Raw genomic sequence first — 25,100 nt, forward strand, 5'->3', positions numbered from 1 at the left:
AAAGAGGAGGCTCAAAGATGCAATTCTTAGAGACATCATCACTTAAAGCTTTTGATTCTTGTTTCTCAAAAACTAGAGTGCCTAAGATTCTGTATGGAGCTGAACAAAGAGCTACAGTCTTACCATCCAAACCCAATATGAGCTATTTCTTCCGCTTATCACTACAATAAAACCTAAAGAGAAGAATCCAAGAAATCACCTATAGAGTTTCAAATAGAAAGGCACAATCACCTATTGAAAGGTGGTGGGCAAAATTCCTTTTAACGTATACAAAATCTCTGAATAATTTTCTGAATTTTCTGTAACCCCACAATCTCTAATATTTTTGGAAAGTCAAATTTCTTTCTGTAGCAATTTTATTCCGGTTGGAGAAAAAAAAGTCGCTTAAGGCAACGTTCTAGAGAATAATGAAGGAATATAAGAGCCATAAAACTGCTAGAGTAGGCAGTTATGTGGATATGAGCAGGAGAGAAAGGAGGATGGCAGATGGGAAATTGCCAGAGACCACCCGAACCCCTTATACCACTCCCTTTTGTGGTTTAGCACAACTGGGTAAGCAAAAGATACAGGTCGCAAAGACATGCTCAACTTTGGAGCATGTGCACCTCAGGGAAACCCTGTTGGCTAGTAACCCCAAGTCTGTTATAACAACATAACATCATCTGCATTGCGGTTTTGCCCTTCCCCCCTCCCACGCTGGGTATCCTCCAGGCACTCATGGGAAGGTGGCAAACAGGAACCTGTATAAAAGTTCAGAGGGGAGGAAACCAGGGCACCTCCAAAGGGTGATTTAATAAAGACAAAATGGGAAGAAGGAGACAAAGCAGGTCCCCATTAGAATAAAAAAACAAAAAACAATGCCAAACTCAGAGAGATGATACCCACCCCAGGGCCAGCCTCCTCCTACTTCTCTGGAGTGTAATCTCGCTTTGCTAAATAAAACATTTTTCTGCTTTAACTCTCTACCGACTCTCTCAAATGAATTCCTTCTTTTGAGAAGACTAGAATGAATGAATTTTACAATTCACTACGTGGTAACAAAACCAGGACCTGAAAATGCTTCTAAACTGTAATTCTCTAATTAATATTAATATACTATGTTTATTAATTATAAATTAATAATATTACATTTGCATATCAGGTTGGCAAATATTAAAGGCATTATACCAAGGTAAAATGGCACTTTTACGTAGTTCTTATGAAAAGACATTTTTATAACTCTTTCAAAGCAATAGGGTAATAAATATGAACATATTAGGAAAAGCAAAATTTTGATTCAGTAATTCAATTTTCTAGGAAGTCATTCGAATGAAATAAATAGAAAAAATATCTACCTAAAGACTAACCGAAGTATTCATTGTATAGTAGTGTAATTTAAAAAAAAAAAAAATGTCAAATTTTTAAAAAAAGTCAAGTTTAAAATAATCTTAAAGTCCAGCAATATGGCACCTCTTAAACCAGATTTCACTGGTAGGAAACCTATGAAGTAGTTAAGAATGGTATGATCACTGTTTCTTTTTTTTTTAAAGATTTTATTTATTTATTTGACAGAGAGAAATCACAAGTAGACAGAGAGGCAGGCAGAGAGAGAAGGAAGCAGGCTCCCCGCTGAGCAGAGAGCCCGATGCGGGACCCGATCCCAGGACCCTGAGATCATGACCTGAGCCGAAGGCAGCGGCTCAACCCACTGAGCCACCCAGGCGCCCCTGATCACTGGTTCTTAATCAGAGATTTATGATCTTGAAATCCCTACAACTTTATATAAAAATTTCTTCTATATGCATTCCTATGGGGGACAGAAAGATGTTCCACAGATTTCTGTAGAATATTAATGTTATAACACAAAAGATTTTAAGAATCACTGATAATGACAAGCAAGTATTTATACAAAGGACATATTATGTAGAGTGAAAAACGCAGGTTAAAAAATAACATATTCTTTCATCTGTTACTGGACATGTGGATGGTAGATATGGATATGCTTCCCTATCTTGGCTATTGTAAATAATGTTGCAATAAACATAAGGGTGTTAATTAATATTTTATAATATATTATTAGTGTTTTTATTTCTTTAGGTAAACAGCCAGTAGTAGATTTACCAGGTCAAATGGTATTTCTATTCTTAATTTTTTGAGATACCTCCATACTGCTTTTCACAGTGGCTGTACATTTCCACCAACAGAGCACAAGAGTTCCAGTTTCTCCATATCCTTGCCAATTTCTTGCCTTTTTGATTGCAGTCATTCTGACAGGTATAAGGTGGTATCTCACTGTGGTTCTGATTTGTATTTCCCTAATGATTAATGAGGTTGAGCCTCTTTTCATGTGTCTGTTGGCCATCTGTATGTCTTCTTTGGAAAAATGTCCATTCAGGTCCTCTGCCCATATTTAACTGGATTATAATTTTTTTGCCGTAAAGTTATACAAGTTCTTTATGTATTTTGGATATTGTCAGAAGTGCCCATTGACAGATAAAGAAAGAAGACGTGGTATATGTACATGTAAGCATATATACATACCATGGAGTATGACTCAGCCATAAAAAAGATGAGGTCTTGCCATTTGTGACAAGATAGGTGTACCTAGAGGGTATTGTCCTAAGTGAAATAAGTCAGAGAAAGACAAATATATGATTTCACATAAATGTGGAATCTAAAAAATAAATAAATAAACAAAAAACAGACCCATAAATATTGAGAACAGACCTATGGTGACTAGGGGAAGGGAAATAGGGGGAGACTGGCAATATGGGTGAAGGGCAGTGGGAGATACAGATTTCCACTTACAGAACGAGCAAGTTACAGGAATCAAAGGTAGAGGGAATATAGTTAAGGGTATTATAATAGTGTTGTATAGTGACACTTGTGGCTAGCACAGCATAACCTATAAACTTGCCAAATCACTATGTTGTATGCCTGAAACACATGTAACATTGTGTGTCAACTATACTTCAATTAGAAAAATAACATACATGTGAGATCACATTTTTGTAAAAAATAATTTCAAATGCATAAATAGTAACAGGTAGAAAAGTTATAAATACTGTAACAAAGTATTAAAAGCAGTTATTGCAAATAAATTTTAGACAGTTTTATTCAAAAGAAAAAAATCTGGAAATTATAGATGACATAAGTAAACTATTAACATAACTATAGTTTATTTGATGATACTTTTTGCTGCTTTAAAAATATTCTAGACACTAGAATAGATATAATGGGTTTTTAAATGTTGAAATCAAATTTGATTTGAGGTAATGACTGCATTACTATCAAATATCAGATTTTCTTTCTTTTTTTCTTTTAATATTTATTTGACAGAGAGTGAGAGAGCTCACGAGCATGGGGAGCAGCAGGCAAAGTGAGAGGGGGAAGCAGGCTTTCTGCTGAACAGGGAGCCAGATGTGGGGCTCAGTCCCAGGACTCCAGGACCATGATCCAAGCCGAAGTCAGACACTTAAGTAACTGAGCCACCTGGATGCCCCCAAATATTATATTTTCTTTTAAGTAAATATCAAAACAAATACAAAATACACCCTTCAGGATCTGGGATTTGTTATTAGGTACTGCCCACAAATTTACCCAAAGCCTCCCTTTCAGGCTTTGGATGAATAAAGTCTAGGCCTACATAATTAATTAGTTAAAGATCATTTGATATTTAATTTATATATCATTATTTAGACTCAAAGATACACCAAGTCACACACACTACTCAACCTCCACTGTGGTTACTACATCACCACTTAAAGTTACATTTGTTTTCTGGTTTCAAATATTGTCTTACTTACATTACACAATAAACAACATGTGCATAAACTTGTAATATCATGACATCATGAACAATGTGAATTCACTAGAGAAGTACCTCAATGAGTCATATATAGAAACAAGAAATAACAAGCAAGCTCAACCCTACATGAAAGAAAAATCCTCTAATCAGCAAGGTCTTATTCTCACTTACTGGATCTTCTTTCATAAACCTAAAAAACAAAATTAGGCTCATAAAAGAAGGCTGGAAAAGATGAGTCTTACAAGTCTCACATATAAGAAAAGATGTTTTTCATTTACGTGGCAATGAGGAGTTCACTTCAGAGTTGTCTTATGAGCCAAATGAAATATAGGAAGAACATGTGTTATCATTATATATTTAAATTGTAGCCTTTTAAAATAAAATACCTTTCAAAAATATGTTGAACATCAATGTATCTTCAGAAGAAATGGAAGGAATACATCCTTCTAAGAAACACTAATTCTAGGCACTTATTATGGAATAATTTTGATTGCTAACTCTGACCTTTCCACTAGAAACCTCACTTCTTAGCTATTACCCATATGATATAGCGCTGTTAACATGGATCCCAGCTTCACGTTGACAGAAAACAGAATAAAGATGGAACTGCTGCTGAGGTTTACAACGTGTAAAGCCGTTAGTGACTTACTGGAAAGAAAGCAGCTGACTGGAAACTGGTAGACAACGGCAGTTGCTCTGCAAGAGTACTTTCGAGAAGCGCTGTTGCCTACTTATAATCACATGCATGCGTTTTCTCATTTCCTCGTTGTAACTAGGACAATTAACAATTCAGATAGTTATTTCACAGAGGAAAGAGCAATGTAAAGAACTAAAAATACACACGTAAAGAGTCAAATTACCGATTTGCAGTCACTGAACTACAATAGAAACCACGTCATTATTACATCAAATCAATTATTTTCGAGTGTCAAGATAGCCTTTCCATTCTAAGTTAGTACTTCAGTATATATTCCCATGAACCCTGAACAAGTTCAAAAAGTACGCATTTAATCCAGGGAGACTTAAGCTGGTCTTCCTTAAGATTTTGGAATCACATCATGTCTATGCTAGCAAAATGAATGCTCTAAATGTAGGATGAAAAAACATATTCAACGTTTTGAACAGCTGATTTTAGCCATTCAACAAATATTTAACACTGTAAACAAGAAAAATAAACCACTGAGTAAGAAACAGAAACAAAGAATCTCTGCCTTTTGGAGACCCCACTGCATTAAAAGAGCTAAAAGTTCTAATTAAGACGGAAAAGTGCTCAGTACTATGAGAAAAAACTCCAGGCCCACAAAAGCCAGAACAGGTATCTCTTTGTACCCTGGTCTACATCCCAGACAGAAGGTTCTCAAAGTGTGCTCTAGAAACCTCTGGGAGTCTGTCCACAAGACCTTTATGGGGGTCTGTGAGATCAAAGCTATTTTCCCATAAGTATGCTGTTAAGTTTTACTGAGATTACTTAATATGTGATATCACAGTAAAGTAAGCACAGAAGCAGATATGAGAATTCATCTCTCTTCCAACAAGCCAGACACTAAAGAGATTTTCAAAAAAATGTGAAACAATGCCATTCTTCTTCTTTTTTTTTTTTAAATATTTTATTTATTTGACAGAGAGAAATCACAACTAGGCAGAGAGGCAGGCAGAGAGAGAAGGAAGCAGGCTCCCCGCTGAGCAGAGAGCCCGATGTGGGGCTCGATCCCAGGACCCCGGGATCATGACCCGAGCTGAAGGCAGAGGCTTTAACCCACTGAGCCACCCAGGCGCCCCCAATGCCATTCTTCTTACTAATTGTTTTTACTCTGGAAAACATAATTATTTTCTTCATAAATCATGTTAATGTTAGTATGTTTATCACTGCTACTCCTAAATGAATTTGGTATTTCTAAATGAATAAATATGTTTATACTTCCTCAGTTTTAATTTCTAATAGAAGTACTAATAAATATAACCACATAAACAAAAGCTCTTTGGCATCTTCAATTGTCTTCACAAGTATAAAAGGATCTTGAGACCAAGAAGACTGAGGACAAAAGGCCTAACACAGGGTTGGTTCGCAAGGAAAACTGAATAGTGAATTAACAAGGAGGGCTATACTAATGTAAGGATTAATGAGCCAGGATCTGAAGGGATGGACAGAGGTCTTTGACATGAGTGAAAGACGAGTTTATAAATAGTGCTGCTCAAAACGTTTTCTAAGTAGTTAAACAACTTCTAGAAAATGACTAAAAATGAAGTTGTTCTCTAACAAATAAGAAAATGGATGAGGGCCAAAAACCATGAAAAATCAATGCCTCTCAACAGACTCGACTCTGTAGTTCTAGAGAAAATCTTGGACTGAAAGCTGGACAACCAATCTTTCACAGGAATACTGTGCTAAGGGAAAGAGGATAGCTTATCATGAGCTCTACCATTTTCTAGAATTAATCATTTAAAAAATGTAATTATGCTCCATGTTAATTTTATTTGCTATTAAAAAATAATCTCAGATCAAAACAAATGGGGAACCTGGTTGCTTCAGTCAGAGGGGTGTTCAACTCTTAATGTTGGGGTCCTGAGCTTGAGCTCCATGTTGGGTGTGGAGATTACTTAAAAATAAAATCTTTAAAAACAAAACATAATGTCCAATATGTGTTTGCTCAACGATTTTTTTAAATTTACTTTTTTAAAAGTTTTTTGTTTTTTTGTGTTTTGTTTTTGTTTTCATTTTTCAAATTCTTTTTGAGAGAATGTGTGCACCTGCAGGAACAGAGGAGAGGCAGAGGGAAAGAATCATAAGTTCCATGCTCAGTGCAAAGATCCACATGAGGCTCGATTTCACAACTCTGAGATCATGATCTGACCCAGGATCAAGCATCAGATGCTTAGCTGACTGAGCCACCCAGGTGCCCCTCAAGTAGTTCTAAAACTACTCACCCATTACCCTTCTTTCAACTTTCAGATTGGTTAATAATTTTTTGGATATGTTAAGGCATGAGACTCTTCATCAAAGACAAATTTTGAAGCTGCTTAAGTGATACAAGAAGATACCATATATTCCTTAAAGAAAACTAAAAATTGAACGGAAACAGAGGTTAACTTAAAAACAAACAAACAAAAAAAAAACTTGTACTTTTTATATAAAACCCTTCATACGTTCCTGGATGACTTATTAATGAATAAAGGCAAGTATAACAAAATCATTTCTAACATTGTATGAAAGGGAGCCAGCTGTGAAATCATTCTTCTGTATGATAACAAAAATATACACTTGAGCACCTAACCTTGTGGTCTGCCTAAAGGCCAGAGGGGAAACCCCTTGTTGACCATAAAAGGGCTGCCTGCATGTTCTCAGTGGAAAGTATACAGGATCTTATTTACACAAGTATAAATACATGCCATTCCTTTGTGCTCACAGGCACTCCTGAAGGTTGGCCAGAATAGGAGGGTCCACCGGCTCAATGCAAACAGGATTCAAAAATTCTGTGACACTTCCCAACATCGAATGCACTTTATTTTTCTAGCTTATCTTCTTTCATGATAAAAATATCTACAAAGCATAAGATCACTATCCTTTAACAGGTGGCATCTCTAGAAATACTTTAAAATAAGCCCTTAAGTTTCAGCAGGAGCAGAGAAAACACATTTCCATAAATAGGCACTTTTTTTTCTAGTAACATTACAGCTGTTTGAAAGCTGAGGAATAGAGAAGAATGCATTTATAGTCGATAACAATGCCCTATGTGTTTACACTTCTTAGTAACTTGGAAGACAAAAGTTTGAAAACTTTTGGGAAACAGTAAGTGCACAAATTACCATGACCATTTCAGGTCCAAAAAAATGCTGGTAAAAATAAATTAAAGGAACAGCAGAATGTAGGTACATAACACCTGGTATGGGTGTGTATGTGAATAATTACAATGTAATGATTACAGAACAAACAAGTGAACATGACTGAATACAGTGAACAATTTCCTTTCAGGTCTCAGGAAATTCTGATATTTCCACTTAGTAGCATGGGTTAGACACACACCATATAGATCTCAGATTATCACTCTAAGCGTTTGACATAAAAACTCATCACAAGGCTAAAGTGCACATTAGCAGTTGTTGAATCTGATGATCTTTTCAGTGAGTGAATTTCCCCTAAAACATCTGTGCTAAGTGGTCTCACAGTCCAGAGAAACTCAATCACTTCCCCAAGGAACCTTTCTAACCAATGTTTAAATGCTCTACCCACTGCTATTTAAGGTTAATTGGCACCAATGGGTAAGAAAAAAAGCAAGTCTGTCTCAACCTTGGGATGTCTGGATGTATCCATAGTACAGATCAGCAGAGACCGAAACACCCCTTAGGACACAGCTCACTTCATCCCTGAGAAGCACAGAAAAACTGTCTTACTGATGTCAAATATTAGTCACTTCAGCTTCCCAGCGTGCGTCGTGAATCTGTTTTGATGAATCTTGCTGGACCACGTGTGATCAACAGACTAGCAGCATCAGCATCACATGAGTGTGTCAGAAACACACACTCTCGGGCCTCCACCCCAAACCGATGGAAGCAGAATCTGTATTTCCACGAGATCTCGGAAGATTCAAACGAACATTCAAGTCTGACAAGCACTGATCTAAGTCAATTTACAGGTGGATTAATTCTTTATCGCTCTCTTGTGGAGCCGCATCGTATTATTTTGCTAGCCTCCCTACACTTAAGCCTATTTCTTTTTTTCGTCCTATCCAATTTTATTTTTAGAAACCCCTATGTGCATTTTCAGCCCAACTGGTGGGACACTTAGGTGAAGAAAGTAAAATTTATTAAGTAGATCAAACATTTTGCTAGGAGTTTCATTATTGTTACTCTGTGAGGTCGCTCTTTGTTCCCAAATTCTACAAATCGGAGACTTCAGTGCTCAGAAACGTTGAGTGACTAAGTGAAGATACGGTTAACTAACAAGTAGGTAAACAAGGATTTAAACACAGTTCCAGAATTCGGTAAGTCATATTTTCACATTCTGCCTTTTCTTCCTCTATGGATTCTTTTTAGCCCAAACACCCAGACTTTCCCTTAAAATAAATATGGTGCCAGCAAGACAAAATCTCCAGGGTCTTTAGAGCCCTCAGTGACTTCTCTACATTTAAGAAGGGACTATAAGCTCAGCAAGCCTGCCTAGCATCTAACCAAATTAGAGTTGTAGTTCTAACAAATTAAAGCAGCTATTGGAAGCAGTATAATGTAATGATTAAGGGCATGCACCCTGGAACCAGACAGCCTTTGTTGGAGCCCCTGATCAGCCACTTGACCTTGGCCAAATTGGCTTACATTCTCCTTAGGCTGGGAATAATACCATTAATTGCCCTTATAGGCTTTTTGTGAGGATTAAAGGAATTAATGTATGTAAAGCATACGTTAATGCATGTCTGGCATAGAGTAAGCATTTAATAAGTATTAACAATATTTACCATTAAGTAAAATTTCTTCTTGTAGTATAACCTGCCTTTGTTTAAAAAAAAAAAAAAAAGCCATTCTTCCACTTAACTAAGCAGTTGGTAATATTGTTCCAAATCAATACATTTGCTTCCTTCTCTTTTATTGATCTTAAACTCACATACATCCCTGTCACAATCAATGCATATCATTGGTGCCTCCTTAGTACAGTTAACAGTAGCCTGAAGACTTTTAAGACACAAATAACAGGTCAAAGACCAAGATGCCTGTCTGGACCTACAGGTGAGAGTTTGGTGCTTGGCCCTTACAATCCATTCACGATTTATGATGTCCAGTCCGCCAGCAATTCTAACAGCTCTAACAGCAGAATATATCCAGAATCTGACCACTTACCTACTTCATGCTGGTCCAAGCCACCATGATGGCTTTTCTCTCCAGAGACCAGCCCCAAGCAAGCAGAAATAATCATCCCTGTAAAACACATCGCTCCTCTGCTCTTCTCACTCCAGCTACCCAGTTGTTGCCAATCTTTCCGGGCACACACTTTCTCTGAGGGCCTTGCCGCTCGTACTGGCTCAGCCTAGAAGGCTGTCTCCCCCATCTGCTCAGCTCTATGGCTTTTTCTAACTCGGGGTGCCACAGTGAGAGGAGCTGCTGCCCCATCCACCCACCTGCAATGGATGGCCGTGCGGAACTGCTCCAGCTTCCAAATCAAGAGGAACAAGCAGGCATATAGCACCAAGGCCCGTGACCAGAGGGTTCGAAGCTCCTTTGGCTACCAGGGCCTGATTCACCACAAGACTGCGGTCATGGCGCCAGAGGCCCACGGCCGACGTGCAGTGCCGTCAGGAAGCCCGCCGCGGACCTTCTCCGGAAGCCCCTTCCCCCTGCAGACCGCCATCAACAAGAAGGCCCTGGCCACCCCCAGCAGCATCAGGCACATGATCCGCAAGCCCAGGAACGGCCCGGATTTGCGCCATTCCGCGCAGCCAGAGGTCTGGATGGTGAAGAAGTATGGGATGGGCCCACCGCACCAAGAGCTCGCGAGCACCCACCCCCCCACCTCCAAAGTAATAAGGATACGAACCATCTCAAATTAATTAATTAATTAATTCACCTCAGTGGACCCCACCTGGGACTTACATTAAACTACAACAATATTCTCTAACCTCACACACTCCCTGTCTCCTTATACACAGCACTGATCCCTATCGTACCAGCACTTGACGTATGCAATTTGTCATCTTTTCCTCAATAGAACAGAAACTCAACAAGGGCAGAGGTTTTGTACATTCTGTTCACTGATATATCCTCTATGTCTAGTATTCTGTTGCATACCTAATGAATGCTCAGTAAATATTTGTTGAAAGAATAAATGAGGGGCACCTGGGTGGCTCAGTCGGTTAAGTGTCTGCCTTTGGCTCAGGTCATGATCCAGGGATCCTGGGATCAGCCCTGTGTTGGGCTCCCGGCTGCTTGGGGGGATGGGGCGGTTGTCTGCCTTTCCCTCCGCCTCTCCCCTGCTCCTTCTCCCTCTCTCTCTGTGTCATAAATAAATACATAAACAAACAAACAAATAAATAAAATCTTCAAAGAAAATAAAGAATAACGGAATAGGGGACATCCCATTTACCCCCAGACAATTAAGCAAACAGTCTAGACATTTCCTAGTATTTCAAGACATATATGTGTGTTTTATATATTTTCAAGACATATATGTGTGTTTTATATATTTTCAAGACATATATGTGTGTTTTATATATACATACATATATAAACTCCATAGGGAAAAACATAAGACCGCAACATCATTTCTCCTGCATAAAAACCTAAATCAAAAACCAGTGATTTAAAAGAGGAAAGGAAAAAAAAAATTATAGAAACCAAACAACTTCTATGTCTTTTCTCAAAGCAGGGGGGGGGACCTGATAAATTTATGAGTTTGTTAATTAAAGAGATTGCCCCATCTCCCTCAAGAGGCCATTCTCTCTTAATGTGACAGTACAGTTCAAGGAGTGGATGCAGTGACCTTGTACAAGTGAAATTGCAGGGGCCAAATGACAGAGCAATTACTCATTTGGCCAGGAGGATACCGAACAACTCATAATCTTGCAAAAAGCACCTTGGGAATTTTAATGACCATACAGACTCAGCAGTTTAGTTTCAATTCTAACCTGAAAAATCCAATATCGTCCCAGTCTCTGTGTTATGATAACCACTCATGAGTTCAATATGACTCTTGAAACCCCTCAGCTCTTATCACAAGGACTCCAGCCCTCTTCTAGCCCGCAAGCAGCCACATCTCACCCAAATCAACTGCTGAGCATTAAGAAATCAGAATTCATATTCGGCCTTCTTCTCATCTTGTTGGATGCTTCAATATTTCTTCTTGTAAACTATGGAGCATTTATTATATTTATGAGAAAATGGATCAAGTAGGTTATGTCCTACCTATTAAAACAGACTACAGAACGTGCAAAAAGGAGTACTGTGTGTCCTGCAGAAAGTACTGCTTAGAATTATTCACCTCTGACCAAGAAGATACAAGAGAAAATATCATTTTCTTCAAAAATCAAGAAATTCCATATGAAATGCTGAAATGTCTCCTTGTCTACCATCTAGAATACTGGGTACGTTCTCAGATTGAAGCAAAAATAATAGCTCTGGTTTCACAGCATATGGTAGATAAACCACCCAGAAATACAAATACAAACGGTATGAATCAGAAAGAGGGACCAACCCATTTTAAAGTATACTCTACAATATTTCACCCAAGACGATTTCATATGCTTATCAATGAAAATTATAAACAGAGTATGCCAGAGCCAAGTTTTTACCTGTTTTGACAAATGACCATGGTATTATTTCTTCATTTAGTGAGCATGGTATTTCTTTAAAGCCACAAATCCCTTTTCTGAGCAACAAGTGAGCTCAAAACTTGCCAAGGCACTGAAGGAAGAGCTCCTGCCTTTTCTCACAGAGCTCACCCATTTATCATCAAGACAACCTGCACTGCAAGGCACGTCAGAATGAGACCAGCGGAGCCCAGACTGAGGGCTACGCTTGTGCTCTAGCCCTGCTGCCAAGACCTCCGTGACTAAGAAAATGACTTCACCTCTGAGAAAACAAGGCAAGGAAGACTCCACGAGACCATACTTGAATTGCTCCCAGGGCATGTTCCCCATATTTTTAAAGACTCCTTGAGCTCTGAAAATATCCAGAACAAAAAAGTATTAAAAAGACTTCTTCGGGTTTATTTCAGAATGCTTGAAACAATGTTTAAAATGACTTCCGTGAAGAGGGTAGAGGGTCAGAATAATGTCAGTTCCAAAGCTGAGAAGGCTGGAGGCAAAAGCGTGCATGTGCACAGCTGGCTCAGACTCCCCGGTAGCACAGTGGTAGTGAGTCATCGTCAGGAATCTTAAACTGCGTAGGGAAAGGAGGTCAGCAGAATGGACAAAAGGAATCGCCCTCGGGTCTCTCGGGATCCCTGCCACTAGGAAGTAAACAGGACAGAAGACCAATGGGAAGAAACAGCAGAAAGGCACACAAGCCCCCATAATCTCCTATTATGGATCTCTATAGACACAGCTGTGCTGTCCCCCAACCTTCCACCATGGATGTACCCCCTACTCTCCGCAGTTAATACAGAGCATTGCTGCGACACTTCCTTCACAGCTCTGAATATACTTCCCTACTCAAAACTCCCTTTTAATTCAGAGTTCTGCCTTGAGATGGCCCTAGTCTCAGAGGTCAACGCACTTTGAGGGGTTCCAGACTCGGCAGACACCAAGTTTTCACTTGTGACAAGGAACCATGATAATTAAACATCAAAGTGAAGGCTTTGCGATGAACGGTAACAGCAGTATTGAAAAGAGAGAGAGAGAGAGATTGATTGAGGAAACAAAACATTTATGCTATTTTGTTACATTGTGTTTTTATTTGGTTCTTTTATTTGTTACTTATTTCATTACTTACATCTGAGATCAAATGATGAGGATGATATCCCAAAATGAGAGTCTCGGTCCCAGGTATAATTCCAATCACAGGCATTAAAATAAAAAAAATAAAAAAAAATAAAAAATCACAGGCAAAAAAAAAAAAAAAACCTATGCATCTTTTTTTTTTTTTCCCCATTCCCTTAACTGAAAGTTAGTGTCAGAAATAGAACTACAGTATTTTTTCCAAAATAAAAATAGTATCCCTTAGAAGAGAATTTCCTACCTGTTCTATACCTGGAGTTTCAGGTGACTTTTTTCCTAAGATTTATTTATTTATGTGAGAGAGAGAGAGCATGAGAGCACATGTTGGGGGTAGGGGTGGGACAGGCGCAGGAGGAGCAGAGGGAGAGGGTGAATCTCAAGCAGACTCTCGCTGACCCAACTCAGGGCTCCATCTCACCACCCCGAGATCATGACCCAAGCTAAAATCAAGAGTTGGATGCTCAGCTGACTGAGGCACCCGGGCGCCCCTAAAATAATTTTTTTTCTTGATTTGTTAAAAGGCAGTCACAGGACAGATGTGCTTGCATATTTCACAGCATAGAAGCACACGGTTCCAGGGTGACTGTGGTATTGGCAGAAGCTGCCTGATTTCAATAAGGGACCAGGTGCTGGTATGTCTGAAGGATACACTGGACTTAGAAAGGCAAGTCGTGTGTGGTTTCTCAATCCACCAGGCTCAATAAACGTGATTAGCAGGAGTCTGTATGGTCAATACAGACCTTGGATCACAGTGTGCTCTAGAATGCAGCTGCAAAGGAAAGCAGGGTTTGATTTGGGTTGTTTTTTTTTTTTTTCATGGTTTATATCACACACTTGTCTGTAAACAAAGCCTGTGATGCGCAGCCTAATGGCATGTTCCAGATGTTTCCAACAAGTGTACAAAAAAAATAATAATAATATTTTCTTGATCTTTAAAGCTGAAGAGCAGGATGTACAGACTACACACTAAGCTTTAAGAAAAAAAAAGGGAAAGAAAAAAATAAGAAAACCCCATCTGGTGCCAAATGTTGGCAGCAATCTTCTTTCTTCCCAGACAAAACTCTTAGGTCTTGTGAAAACAACATTTCTTGCAAAGTGCCAAAAACAACATAGATAATTGTCGAGATGGCTCTCCTCACCGACGGCCACAACAGTCTTACTGCTTTGACTCTACCCACAGCTAGCCTCTGGGATAAAATGAAGAGCCAACTTGAAATCTCAGCCCCCCAGGGCCACCTTTCAGAATGCCATCTCCTAGGCTTCTAAAAACAAGTCTTGTGTTTTAGATGCTTTCCTTTAGAAGAAAAACCTACTGTTTGTATTTGCCCCTCTTCTTCACTGTTCGAATTAGGCTTCAAACCAGCACAGCTTTGTTTCTAGGATAACAGTAATAGAAGATTATTATAGAAAATTTAGCAAAGCCTAAATGTATTTTAGGAAGGAAAGTATCAATACCCCTACAGACGCTGGAGATAAAATATCAGTAACATCTTAGCATACTTCATTCTAGTCTTTCTACATACACGGAAACATTTCTGTGGGGATACATAAAAACATTTAAAATGCTGTCCTGATTTTTCACTTCACGGTATAGGGGGAGCATTTTCCCAGGAGGAGACAGCATTTTGACCACCACTCTATCTCCCAGGAGTAACGACAACTTTGTTTAATTCACAGCATTTCTCATGGAAGGCTGATTGGTTGACCGGCCACCACAGACCCAGCATTAAATTCACTGATGGTATGTGTAGCTGAAATATGAGAAAGGTGAGAACAGATTACAGTGGAGAAGATTGGAAGCCCAAATGCCCATCTCCGAACACACTCAGCTCCTTGGTGAATTCTTGTTCTTGTTAAGAACCAGAAGGAGACAAATTTATTCTCTAGTATCCTAATATTAAGCCGTTGAAAGATTCATGATTATTCTGTTAAATACTCAAGCCATTTAAATGTGTGTACAATATAGAAAATGAGCCATTTAATTTGAATAATGAAGAGAAGTTAAAAAGCATTCATTACCTTCTGCCTAAGAGTGTGATCTCCTTGATTAATATGCACACTAATGGGAAAGAATCTAACGCTCACTTGTTTCTTCCTTCAGAGCATTAATACCATTTGAGTTGGTCATTAAGGAGTAATCACACATACACATATACACACGCACCCGTGCACACACACACACTCACACACTGCACTGCAATGTTTCTTTATAACAAACCAGCCTCAGGAAATTATTAATGAGGGGTTAGGAGGTTACACAGCAGTTAAACCCAGAAGAATGTGCAAAGAGAGAACTACCTATTCAGAATTGTTGGGGAGGACTGGCAGTCTGAAAAGGAATTCCTAGCCAAGAAATTTTCTATACTTTGCAAAGCCAAAATAAAATGAGTCATAACACTTCACATTTCCTAACGGGGTATTACTAGAATGACCTCTGATTTTCTACGGAAATCAAGAATGCCACAAATGAGGATGTACAACTGCTTCTCCCTGCCCCTCCTCCCTACCGCGTTTAAGGAAATATCTGAGATGGTATAGATCCACTCCTGGCAGAAGATACATTGTTTGTAACTTTCAGCTTTACCTCCAGGAAAAGGAGTGGATCAGAAAATAAAAGCAACTTTTGGAGCCAATCAGAAAATAAAAGTAACTCTGCTCAGACGCACAGGCGCACCAGCATCCCCAAACACCTCCAGCACCCAATATATCCCTTTTCCCAGGCCATACGTGCCACTAGAAAAGCTCGAGTGTTATATCCCACAGTTACAAATGGATACAGAATATGCCATCCCAAAATATGCCACTTTGGCAGGAGGATTATTTTGAGCCCAAGGCAACTGAGAATCAACAAATGTAGGAAAAGTTCTCTGACCTCCTCTTAACTGCCTAAAAGCAAAGCATAAATTTGTTTTTGTAAAGGTGGCATAAACTACCCCCCAACACCCTTTCCAATACCAGGGTGAGGAGAGGTACCCTTATCATGGGAGACAGAGAGATGAGTCTGCATTAACAGATCTGACTAAAAGAACCTTATCTCATATTAGTTTCCCCCACAAATTTTTTTTTTTTAACATTTTATTTTTAAGTGATCTCCACACTCTATTGGCAAGCCTGAATTTACAACCCCAAGGTCAAGAGTCACATGCTCCACCGACTGAGCCAGCCAGGTGTACCTTCCCCCATATAGTTCCCAGCCAATAAATTTTCCCACAATTTAAAGCCCTTCACTAAAATGGTATACAAGCCCTGAGTCTAACTGTTACTTTGGGTTTTTCACTCCTTTCTGTAGAGGCCTTGTGCACATAATACTTAAAATATTAACAAAATCTGTATGCTTTTTTTCCTATTAACCTGTCTTTTGTCAGTTTAATTCACACATAGCAGAACCTAAAAGGGTAGAAGAAAAGTTTTGTTTGGGGTTGTTTTGTTTGTTTGTTTTTGCCTTTTTCCCCCTCACCTACAATTCAATAAGATATTTGAAAAGCAATGCTGAGTTGGAAAAATCCTACTTACATTCACAAATACATAGATCTTGGAAATGTTTCTAATTGTTGAATTGTTAAATGACTTTACAATTTCATGAAATGCAAAATTTAGAAATCGATAAAAACTGGCAAAAAAATAAATAGAAATGTCAACTGATATGCCATTATAACAAATGGGCCTAAGTTAACTGGGACTGCTGAGTGGTTTTCATGTTGCATATCATGATACTAACCTGTCAACTATAATTCAAATGGTAGATGATAATGAAAAGAAGGCAACCCCTACCTCTATACCACAGCCAACCTTAGTTTTGTGTAATCCAGCCAGAGAAAGGTCTTTCTCAATTTACCCAAAATCTGAGCCTGGAGATCCACACTGCATCTGATTGCAAAGATTAAAATCCTTGCTTTCTACTGCAGACTCACTGCACCAAGGAGCAAAGCAAATCATTCCTAAATCCACAAATGTACTCAGGCCCCTAAAATGCTCCACATTTAAAATCTCTGAGCCATTTCAAGTATAAATTTTAGGGGCAAAGAGGCTGCCAGCGAAATGTCTAAATTGGTAGAAAAAAACAAAAATAAAAACAAATCTTTCCCCCAGAAATATTCTTCTGCTTCAGACTTCCTTTCCAAAAAATAGCAAAATGACCATGATTGGCTACATTACTTTTGTGCTGTGTAGCCTGCTTAACACGTACACCAAAACAAAACAAAAAAAATGTCCTTTTTAAAACATAAGACATACATATTTAGGCAAATGGATGGATCTGCTGGATTTGAAAATACTGGGTGCTTCAGATAATTAAAACCTTTCCTAGAGCTTTTACTCAATAGCTTATTTTGTGAACATCCTCTTTTCACTTAAATAAACAGGGTATTTTCCATAAAATGGAAAAGGAATCATGAAACAGTCAGAAACCAAGAATCTCGAGTCACAATATAATGATGGAGTTAGCCTAAATTACAGGTTAGTTATTATACCCAGATATATGATGATACTGCCAAGTTTCTTTGAGAAATGTAATATTTATTGTCAGTTATCACTGAGGTTAATATCAATATTCATTACCATGTAGAGAATCAAATAGAAATCTTCCAGAACATTTGAATGAATGTGTATTTTTTGTTATTCACCCAAATTACTGAGAGCACTGAAACAATCTAATCATGTTTTAAGATAGAAACTATTCTTTAACCTGGCATCTATTGTAGTACAAAGACCTAAGTCACACACAAAATGGAAAAATCAATTTTGGCAGCAAGACGAGAATGTCAACAACATAGGCCAATTCTCCCCAGTGCTTAAGGCACTGTCTGATAAATGAGATACCTACCACTAAACATTCAATAAATTGACCCACTAATGAACTGCAAAAGCCAGTGATCTTCCTCAACTTTCTACTACTCAACCAAAGAAATTTCCTTGCTATTTTTTAATAATCTCATTAAATCCCAGATTTAAACACACAAAGGTTTTTAACATTTTTTTTCTAGCACCAAAACAACACATGAAAAGATCAGTGAAAAATCTGTGACCATTTAAAAATTTGTGGGCATAAAAACAACTGAATAATTAGTCTGAAAAAATAGTAATGTTTGTTTTCTGTTTTGTGTATGTTTAAGACAATCACAAAGAAAACATGCTGAATTTTGTCTTTTTAAGGAAACACCAAAGGAAATCTTAATAATAAATGTTTGGAGTACCAAAAAAGAGCCTAAGCACAATGTTTAAATTACTGAACTCAAAAAATAAAATAACTTCTTAAATATCTTGGATTCTATCCCATTGTAAAAGAAAGATTTACATAGTCAAGCTTCATTTGCTCACATGACAGTTACTCATTAAAAAAATTATTTTATCCTATAAATAAAAAAGCCTTCCAACTTGCACAAAAGATTGCCACTTGCAATCGCCAGTCGTGAAAAACTTCTACTTGATGACTTGACTGTTACATGACCATATCCCAAAAAGCCAAACAGCCAACATATTAAAGACATCCCAGCAATTGGGTTCCTGTCCAGACTGTTTCCTAGACTAGAGTCTCGACTAAAGTAGAATTGGAAGGAATGTGGGAAGAATCTAGGACTTTTAAAAGGGTCATTAAGAACACATTCACAGGGGCGCCTGGGTGGCTCAGTGGGTTAAAGCCTCTGCCTTTAGCTCAGGTCATGATCTCAAGATCCTGGGATTGAGCCCCGCATTGGGCTCTGCTCAGCGGGGAGCCTGCTTCCCCCTCTCTCTCTGCCTGCCTCTCTGCCTACTTGTGATCTCTCTCTTCTCTATCAGATAAATAATTAAAAAAAAAAAAAGAAGAAGAATGCATTCACACTCTGGGACATCTGGATGGCTCAGTCAGTTAAGCCTCTGCTTAGTTCACGATGCCAGGGTCCGAGGATTGAGTCCCCTGTTGAGTCTCTTGTTGGTCTCCTTGTCGGTGGGGAGCCTGCTTCTCCCTCTGCCTCCCACTCCCCGCTGCTTGGGCGCTCTCTCTCTCTCTCTGTCTCCCTCTCTCCTCACAAATAAATAAATGAAATCTTAAAAAAAAAAATGCACTCACACTCAAATGTCACTCTACCAGCAAATATGATTCACTACTTCCTACCAAACCTGCTCCTCTCTGTAGCTTTTGTATTATCTTCATCCCTCACATTGCTGCGTGAGTATACCATGTGTCGTAATTTAAATTTCTAGGTATCTTTGTCTTGTAGAAGTAGAGAAATGAGATGTATATTCAACAATGCTTCTGAAACTTTACTGTTCTTAAAAATCTTGCCAGATGGTATTACTTTAAAAATTGCCATAAAAAAGGTGTCTTCTCACCAAAAGTATGTGTATCTGTTTTTGTTTTTTTTTTTTTTTCAAATGGGTAAAACCCCAGTTGTCTAACAGCATGAATAAGACACTAGAAATGAGAGATTGCGAATTACCCACCTACCTAGGAAGCAATCAGTGTTCAGCGTCAGTAACCGACACATCTCATTCCCCTAGCAAAGGAACTAAGAAGACCAGGAGCCAACGGCCTGAATTCACTGCATGTGGAAGCACAAAGCCAGTCCTCACCCCAGCTAATTCTGATGACTGCAAAATGAATATAAGTGAAGACAATTCACTCTCCCTCACAGAGACAAATAAAATGAATGTGAAAATAAATAGTCTGGTCTCCAAGAGTCCCAAACAATTCTCTTGCCTTAAGTCCACTGAGAAACGTGGGCACAGCCCTATGCAGTCTGGGTACCGTCCTTATGTAAATAGAAGAGGGTATGGTTTTAATTTGGTTGTGACACCATAAATATTGGCATACTGAACATGTGCTTACTGCCATGAATTTTGAACTCTCTCTCTCCAGGGGCTGCTTCTGTTTTGTCCACATGCCAGAACTAAGGACTACTTGCCCATAATCTCATATGATCAGAGCTGAGAAACTCGACTTTATTTCCAAGGAAAAAAAAAGTGCATTCTTTGAGCGATTTTTGGAAGTAATGACTTTTTCAAGATTTTTTCCTTCCAGGGGATAAATCACATTTGTCAATCTCGAAACCCTAAAGCAAAAAAAAAAAAAAAAAAAAAAGGAAAACCAAACTGAAAATAAGAAAGCACATGAGGATAAATCTCACATTCGCTACAAAGAACAGAAGGAGGAAATAATTCAAAACAAAACATAGTTAGTTATTGAAAATGGACTTTTGGTAGTCATGCTTTTCTTAAACTGGTTGCAATAAACGTTAATCACAAAGTTCCCTGTTTAAAAATAATTTTCCTGGAAATGATACATTTCTTTTTCTTGTTGAGGAAATAACATTCTAAGCAGTCATCACTATAATTTTGCTAATAAGGTTCTTTGCACATTCATTTTACTCTGTCTAAGCAGAAAGATGAAGAAGCCTTTCAGTGTATCCCCTTTTAGTTCCTCAAAATGAAGCCAGACATCAGTTACATCCCTCGGTTGTGAAATAAAGCATATGACTTCTTTAGGGCCTATCAATGATGACCTATAAGACCAGATGTCAACACTACAACAGAACTGGCTGTGTTGGGTCTAAGTGGGCTGTTTTCACTTCACCTAAAACTCTTACCACCTAATAGGACACTGAACTAAAGATTAGTCAACATTTTACTTTCTGACACTTGAAGATCATGAGAGAAAAGACACATACAGAACTAGAACTTAAGGTAGAGAGCAATAAATTCTGTAATATTCTGGGAGTTTAGACCAGGTAAACATGCCAGACTGAGAGATACTGAAAGCTTTGTGGAGGAGGCACCAGGTGGGCTGACCTTAAATACACGTAGGCTTTGAACACACAGACTGAGGTAAGGTACTGGTTACCCTTCCAATCTCCCCACACACAGTAACTGGCCCATGTACTCATCATTGGATAGATAACTATTGCCAATACTCTTACCTCTAGCTTCTCTGTATTTTATAATCATTCTGATGTACCTTTTCTTTTTTTGAAAGCAAAAAAGCAAAAAAAACCAAAACCCAAGTCAGATCATTCAATGGATAGTTACATAAGAGCACGAAAATGGAGGAAAAGACAGACTACTACCATTAAGGAGTTAGTGCAGAAAGCATGGAGCTTTCTCCCTAGGACCTGTCATGTAACATCTAAACACTCTCTGTCGTGTGTCAGAGTCCTTCACAATCACTGAATAATTTTTTCAGTCTTATTTCCCAACAAATAGAGCTGATTTTTCAATAGACTTCTCGCTTTCTAACAAGTCTATGCCTTCTGCTAGAACCCTCTTCCTTTCTAGGGAATTCTCCTTACCCTACAAGACCCAACTCAAGTGATGGTCTCATGAGAAGCCTTTCATGAGAAAGGGAACATCCCTAGGTTCCTCTAGAGTTCTAAGCATATCTCTAGTGATGAAGAACCACACTGACTGTCAACATTTTGTTTATCTGTTTTCAGGATGTGCCATGGTAACTGGAACACAAGGCACTTGATGTTTACTGAATTGAATTGACTTCTTGGTTAAAAGAGTTGCAAGGGCAGAGACATGGAGTCATCTCTGTGGTGAGGAGAGATCAGCTTTATGCAATCTTTTTACTGGAAAAATTGAGGTGAGATCATAGTGGACTTGAGAACACCCAAGCAGGCCCTTGTTACTCCAAGTCTGGTCTTCAGCCCAGCAATAGCAACAGCAGTATCTGGAAGCTTGCTAAGATGCAAATTCTCTGGCCCCACCAACAGCCACAAAAGCAAAATCAAGGTTTTAATAAGGTCCCCAGGTGAAGTTTGAGAAACACTGATTAAACAAGGAGAGCTCTACTATAAGACGATTACTCTGCATCAACCTCAAATGTCTGATCCATCAGGGGTGGGCAGGTATGGGAAAAGCCTTTTAAGGAAAAATAAGAACATGTTTGTCACAGTCTAGGTCATCCACACCTGGCCTGGGGTGATGACAATGAGAATGCAGAAATTACAAACATAATTACTTCATTCAAAAATAGAAATGTTGGGGCACCTGGGTGGTCAGTGGGTTAAGCCTCTGCCTTCAGCTCAGGTCACGATCTTGGGGTCCTGGGATCGAGCCCCGCATCGGGCTCTCTGCTCTGCAGGGAGCCCGTCCCCCCCACCCCCGCCCCGGCCTGCCTTTCTGCCTACTTGTGATCTCTCTCTGACAAATAAATAAATAAAATCTTTAAAGAAAACATAGAAATGTTTTCATTCATGAGCTTGATGATAATTCTGGGCTTGTTTCATGTTCTGTATTACACATTTTAAATGCTTGTGAAGGCATGAGATTTAAGCAGAACAGACTATGCATCTGAAGCTGCACTCTCAGACTTAGAGCTCTGAGAACGAGCCCAGCTATGAGACACACGGATCCTCAAAACAGATGGGTCACTGGGTGCTCGAATGACACCGAGGGCCGCAACGCTAAAGAGACAGGAAGATTTTCAAATGAAATGGCCTGCTGCTCCATGAATGCCGAATCCCTCAGACACATCAGGCTCCTGCTCCCTCCACCCGAACGCCTGTCCCAGACAAACTCCACTCAGCAGCCTGGGTAGGCAGTGAAGAAGTCCAGAGCTGTCACATTTGGAGTTTTAATTTCCAAAGGATGGGACCATCTTATTTCTAAATCATAGGCTGCTTCCATTGGAAACCGCTCTAGAACTCAGTATCTCTTAAGGGTGAGCTGAAAAACTATGTCTTGCAGAAATACCCATCCTGGGATAGAGAAAGATTTCTTCTGCTCAATAAAATTCAGGAGAAACAAAAATGAAGTATTTTGATCAAAGTTCCATAGTCATGGTTATTCAACAAACCACATCTAAGTACCCGTTGCCAGTGATTACTGGAACATAAAAGATTCCCCGTGATAGAAGCACACACAATCCTTACCCTGCAAATGTGTTCGGAACACAGCCTCTTTGGGGAGAGGAGAATACACATTTGGAGGTATAATCTTCTCTTGAGCAAACAATAGCCATCACTTGAACCCACCTCCAACAATTTTCTAGGTGTCTTTAATAGCTGTTAAAAACAAAACAAAATGGGGTGCCTGGATGGCTCAGTCGTTAAGCATCAGCCTTCGGATCAGGTCATGACCCTGGGGTCCTGGGACTGAGGCTCACGGGGAGCCTGCTTCTCCCATTCCTCCCTTCTTCATGCTCTCTCTCACTCTCTCTTTCTCCCTCAAATAAATAAAATCTTTAAAAACAAAACAAAAACCCCATGTCGTGCTTGCAACAGATGCTAGAGCTTCCACAGTAGAGATCCCAGAGGCGTGCAGAGGTTTCCCCTGACTTTTTATGACTTTTTAGGGCACACCTGAAGGGCATCCGGCTGAGAAAGGTAACGTAAGGGGCATTAAAGTGATCGTTTAACTTGAATGTCCCTGATTGTTTTTGACATCTCTGCAGCTCTGTGATTGGTTAAAAGTCCCTACTAACTCTGGTTTAGGTGTGTCTTTTTAACACACATTCTTCCACAGGTCACTCCCTTCCCCCATCTACTCCTGTTTGTTAACAAGCGCATGCATAAATCTCTGCCTACCGACCCCGCTCTTTTTCCATCACCATACCCCAAAACTTACCATCCCGTCATCCTCTAGGTGGACTGACCCAGCAAAAACATCTTTTGTTATTTTGCCTCTCGTGATCTCAATATTTCTACTTGAGACATTAGGCAGCACTAGAATATACTGATTGGGACTTCTCCGACCCCACTGGCAGGGAGCCATGGCTGCCATTTTTCCTGAATCTCTTGGCACTTTCCCACTCGGTCAAAATATGTTTCAAGGCTCACTTCCTCCAAAATCGAATTCCTACTTCTCTGCCAGGGACGCTCCCGCTCTTTAGGCAATAATTGGACATATCGCCTAATGCTCTACCTCCTTTTCTCTTGGATTCCATCAGCAACTGAAGGACATTTCCAGCCCAGAAGTCTTCTCTCTTGTTACACACTGAACATTTTCAGCTCCTCTGGATCTTTCTTGAACCTAACAAATAAGTAAACAAACCTGCTTCTTTCCCCTTTCTTTCTCTCCATTCTGAAGTCTCTTCATTACCTGCTTCTTTCATAACTAAGTTACCCCAAAGCCTTAAAAACTTTACATCTCACTTCTTCACTGAAGTCCATCACCATTCTTCCTCCCATGTCCATACCCAGCATTAGAAAGAAGGGGTTTGTTGTTCTTATTCTTGTTTTTGGTCAACACTGAAAAAATCAGAAGCTGTTTACTCATTGATACCCGTGGTCTTGAAACTGTGCTGTCTTTTACCCTGTAGGCCAATTTCTTTGACTTTTCTCTCCCCTTCCTTGGCACCGTCCTCCATCTGCCTTAAGGTTCTTCTCCCTCCCCACCTCCCACTGTTTTCTGTCATTTCTCTCTCTTGTTTCTCCCTCCCTTTATGCCTGCCTCCTCTTCATGGCTCTGGGCCAAATATGTGGGATTTCCTTTTCCTTCAAACTGAATTATTCACTTTTCAGCAGCCTTCACTCTGTCTCTACCTGCTTTACTCCACAAGGACTCAGATTGCATCTATAATGTGGCTGCCCGCATCTCGGGGTGGGAGGGCCGACAATGGCGTCTACGCTGAATTGGGCAGAATCGCTCTCCTACTTAGTCAAGCCTAAGCGGTACATCAGTGACCCTCCTATCGTGTCACTTACTTCTAGTCACCTGCCCACTACAGTCCACTCCACCGGACCCTCCATTCTGCAGGCAACACAGGACACTCATCGTTCCAGGCACTTTTTGCTCAAAGCGGAAGTCCACCCTGACAATCTTCCGAAGTGTTTTCTAAGGTCTCTGCTGGAAATGATTTTGCTTTTCCCTCGATTCCCACCAAGCACTGTATTTCATTCTGTATTCCAGCCCGCTCCATGTCTTCTCTCCCCACTTCACTATAAACTACTTAAAGGCAGTGACGGAGTCCAATTCAGCGT

The 25,100-nt window shown here is 39.4% G+C and overlaps 1 protein-coding gene across 6 annotated transcripts in view; it reads right to left on the reverse strand.

Annotated features, from left to right (window-relative positions):
- Nucleotides 1-25,100, reverse strand: part of PDGFC (platelet derived growth factor C) — a 202,535-nt gene that overhangs the window by 164,247 nt on the left and 13,188 nt on the right. The window contains exon 1 of one of the 6 annotated variants that reach the window (XM_044224681.1): nt 12,058-12,129. The exons of 4 other annotated variants lie outside the window; for them this stretch is intronic. The gene's annotated coding sequence lies outside the window, so the exon portion shown is untranslated. Of the gene's footprint in view, nt 1-12,057; nt 12,130-25,100 lie in introns of those variants that run through there. One more of the 6 variants, XM_044224679.1, reaches the window with a different exon arrangement.

This window comes from Neovison vison, chromosome 11 (assembly GCF_020171115.1).
Source record: "Neovison vison isolate M4711 chromosome 11, ASM_NN_V1, whole genome shotgun sequence".
Taxonomy (NCBI): domain Eukaryota; kingdom Metazoa; phylum Chordata; class Mammalia; order Carnivora; family Mustelidae; genus Neogale; species Neogale vison.